Raw genomic sequence first — 4,548 nt, forward strand, 5'->3', positions numbered from 1 at the left:
CTATCAACAATTTGGAAATAGGTCTTGATCAATGACACATGTTAAAACCAGTGGAAATGTGTGTCGGCCATGGGTGGGGGGAGAGTAGGGGGTGAAGGGGAAAGTAGGAGCATGAATCATGTAACCATGTTAAAAATGAATATCAATAAACGTTAAAAAAAAAAAAAAGAATAGACCTTCTCTTACATTAGCATCTAGCCAATAGTAACAGCACACTAGTAACCGCTTCCTTGAAACTATGAATTTGGAAGGAATGAACTAGTTGTCATTAGTAGATACCTTCTTCAGTGTCACCTCTAGACTGAATTAGAGATTTAGAACTGAAAGGGGACATGAGAGGTCCACACCCTTAAATTCACATTTGAGGAAACTGAGGTCTACAGAGATTAAGTGACTTGTCCAAGGTAACATTAAGTGATTAATCAGCATACCAACAGGACCTCTGATTCCAAACTCTACTCTCTTCACTGTGCCATACTCTCTTAAAGAGATAGAAAACCTAAAAAAAACAAAAACAAAAAAAAACACAAAAAACCCCCTAAAACCTAAATATATATATATATATATATATATATATATATATATATATATATATAAAGATTGCTAGGAATCCTAGCTAAGCATTTATAAAACATTTATTAAATATCTACTTTGTAGGAGGTCCTGGAGGGACATAAAAGAAAAAAATTTGCACTAAGGATCTTTATAAGTTGCTGTGGACACAAAAATTCTTCCCTGAGTGTTCAACTCTCTAGTGAAGAATCTTATAAGCCAATACTCAGTTTTTAGGACTTGATCAAGCACCCTCCAGAGAAAAGGCATAGTCTTTGAAAATCTGATTATCTTCACATCATTATAGGGCATAGGAGTAAGACTTCAGCAGTTCTAGGATCATAGACAGAGCTGGAAAAGATCTTAAAAGTCACCTAATCCATCCTTCTCAATTCACATTTGAAGAACAGAGGACCAAAATGGTTAAGAATTTAATCCACAGGGGCAGCTGGGTAGCTCAGTGGATTGAGAGTCAGGCCTAGAGACAGAAGGTCCTAGGTTCAAAGCCTGCCTCAGACACTTCCCAGCTGCGTGACCGTGGGCAAGTCACTTGACCCCCACTGCCCATCCTTGCTACTCTTCCACTTAGGAGCCAATACACAGAAGTTAAGGGTTAAAAAAAAAAAAAAGAATTTAATCCACAGACACGAAATTGCTAAGTAGAAGAGCTGGATTTGTACCCAGGATGTCAGGCTCCAAAACCAGCTTTCTTTCCACTGCATCAAACTGCTTCACTAAAAGAGAAATAAGATTGAAAGTCAAGCCTAGAGACTGGAAGTTCTGGGTTCAGATTTGGCTTCAGACACTTCCTAACTGCGTGATTCAGGACAAATCACTTAATCTCCATTGTCTAGCCTTTACTGATCTTCTGCCTTGGAATCAATATGCAATATTGATTCTAAGATAGAAGGTGATGGTTAAAAAAAAAAAGGAAGGAAGGAAGAAAGAGAGAGAGAGAAAGGAAGGAATGAAGAAAGAAAGAAAGGAAGGAAGGAATGAAGAAAGAGAAAGAAGAGAGAAATAAGAAATGAATCCATTCTCTTGAGAAGGCTACATTCAAGAAAGGGTGAAAGGTAAAGGGGAGTAGGAGGTACACAGAAATAATTACAAATCAAAATAAATATAAGTACCTAAGAGCTGTGGATCCTGGAAGTTCTGAGGACAAAAGATTACTTACAACTTGTCAAACGCTGAAAATTTTATAAAGGAGGTTGTATTTGAATTGTTTTGCAGGTAGGGAGGTTTTAGGCATCAGAGGAGAAGGAAGGCATTTATTCTGTCGGTGTTCATAGGCACAGAATAAAGGCAAGATATTACTACTCTGTTTGAATTCGGTTCACAAGCCCAGAAACAAAGTAACATTGTATTCTTGGTATAGAAAACAGAAAATGCATATTTTATATGGGTGGGTGGTGTCAGTCAATGTTAAACTAAGATAGAAGAGGAATTTGATTTCCTAATAATTGCCATGGTTATACCTTGATTTATCAGTAGCTAAAACAGAAAAGTAGAGAGGTTTTTTTTTCCATTTTAAGTAGACTAGTTGTGTCCAGTGAACAAAATAATTGTCAATTATCTGTCTCATCTGGAGTCTCACATAGGTAATAGTTATCCAATTAACAGGTCCTTGTATATATATATAAACACACACATGGAGACACATATACACATGCACCCCACCTATAATCCTATTATTCCTGGAAAATACAACTTTTCCAGTGGGATATATTTGACTTTCTTCAATCTCAGCTTTCAAGATTGCTCTTTAGAGCATTATGCTTTCATTATGTAGACAGAGTTCAGTATCCTAAATGTGCTTTTGAAACATATTATGGTAAGGTTTTAAATGATGTGGGTGCATCATTGAGATAAAGTCAGGCTCCAGAGAATACAAGATTTTATTTACCCAGAGGAAAAGAACCTATACAAGCAAAAATATTTATAGTATCTCTTTTTGTACTGGCAGACTTGGAAACTGAGAAGGATCCATCAATTGGGGAAATGGATGAAAAAATTTTGATATATGAATGCAATAGAATACTATTATATAGTAAGAAATGATGAAGGGTATGGTTTATGGAGAAAAGTAAAAAAGACTTGTATGACCTACTGCAAAATGAAGTGAGCAGAAGTAGGAGAACAATTTGCACTATAACAAATAAACTCTGAAGACAAATAACTATCTCCACATCCAGAGAAAGGACTGATAGAAACAAGCAAGACATAGTTTTATATATACATATATCCTTTTGTGATATGTTCCCTTAACTAGTATGGGAAAGAGAGGGAGAGAAGGAGATACCTGGAAACTTTAATGTAATAAAGAAAATTAAAAAAAAATTTTTTAAGAGTTGATGGATGAGACGGTACAGATGGAGGCATATTTTTCTTTAAAAAAAAAAAAGGCTGAATTTATTTTCCTTGATAGTACATGAGTTTTGTATATGTGTATATATGTACTGGGTTTTGTATTTCTTTCTCAGTGAGGAGGACTGGGGAAGGAGTAAGGGCACAGAGAGAATACAAGTCTGAAAATAAAATGAAATTGTATTTAAAACCCCTATGTGTTCTAATCAACGTCAGACCTGTTTAAGTAAGCCGTTCGTCAAAGGTTTACTTAATATCTAATGTGATAAAAGTATGGTATAATGGTGAAAAATTTTTAAATGTGTCAAAATTTTATTTCTACACCAAATCATGTAAAACAAGCGATGGCAACAAAATATGCAACAATATATATATTAAACTGTATAAAGTGCTAAAAGACGTTTGGATGAAGACTAGGAACAACCATTGGATGAAGTGAAATGACGACACACAAGAAGCGAGTTTGGATTGGTTGAAGAGATCAGTCCCGCCCTGCGGATTTTGTATAAAAAATGATGGGGCCTTCCTGAATTAAGCGGTTTGAGAGAAAAATGGTTGTTTGTTAGTACTTAGTCTTCATGCAAAACAATTATCCAAATGTCCTTAAAATAAAGCTGGGAGTTGTGCCATGGTTTTGTTCCGTGCTTCCCAACCCCTAACCACAGAATGAAGCAAACCTCTTGTTTCGCCATCTCCCATGTGGCACGGGGATCAGTCCCGGGCTCCCCACGCGCTGACTTAGAGTCGGAGGCCGCGAGGAAACGGGGAGTAGGAGGGGACGTTGTTCGTTTGGGATGCTTGTTTATGGCGCCCGGCCGCCACCCAAGGTCACTCGAGTCCGAAAGCTGGGCGCGAAGAATCGCTCCCACCAGAGCCGGAAATGCTGGGGCTGCCTGGGCTGCCGCCACCGCCACCGCCACCGCCGTTCATTCTCTCCTGGCCCCCCTCGCCTCCAGGAGGAGGCGGCGAGAAAGAGGGAGGCCGGGAGAAAAGAGGAAGGCAAATATGAAGTAAATAAACAAGGCGGGATATGAGGGAGCCTTCCCTAGAAAAGAGGGCCCATTGCGATGGATAAGACCCAAAAAAATAATAATAAAAGAAAGAAGGGAAAGGAAAAAAGGAGAAAGAAGAAGAAAGGAAGAAAAAAAGAAAAAAGAAAAGAATCCTTTCCCGCCCACCCGCCCGCCCTTTAAGGCTTGTAGGGCGGGCGGAGAGCAGGCTTGGTATCTGCACCAGGATGGCCGAGTGGTTAAGGCGTTGGACTTAAGATCCAATGGACATATGTCCGCGTGGGTTCGAACCCCACTCCTGGTACAAAGATTTTTTTTTTAATCTTATAAAAATAAAACGATCCCTATGAAACCACGGTGAGGATTTGACGCAGGTCCCTGTTCCTCCTGGTGTGCTGGGGCGGAGAGATGCGCCTTCACCTTAGACACCCGACACCGTTTTCGGAGCAGTCTGGTGGCTGGAGCTGTGCGAGGGCTGGGTGTGGGGAGACCTGATAAGGTGCAGCCAATATCTAAGTCTCCCAGAACTGCGTCTCTCAAACCAACCAGCTTGTCTTCCTCGGCGGGTCCTGTGGAGTTCCAGGACGGAGAGTCACCAGAAGGGCAGAAGCAGAGATGC

The 4,548-nt window shown here is 39.7% G+C and overlaps 1 non-coding gene across 1 annotated transcript; it reads left to right on the forward strand.

The window, feature by feature from the left end:
* The first annotated feature begins 4,150 nt into the window (after nucleotides 1-4,150).
* Nucleotides 4,151-4,233, forward strand: TRNAL-UAA. Its single transcript has one exon. It is a non-coding gene; the product is annotated as a tRNA-Leu (tRNA).
* Nucleotides 4,234-4,548: the final 315 nt, after the last annotated feature.

This window comes from Gracilinanus agilis, chromosome 4 (genome assembly GCF_016433145.1).
Source record: "Gracilinanus agilis isolate LMUSP501 chromosome 4, AgileGrace, whole genome shotgun sequence".
NCBI lineage: Eukaryota > Metazoa > Chordata > Mammalia > Didelphimorphia > Didelphidae > Gracilinanus > Gracilinanus agilis.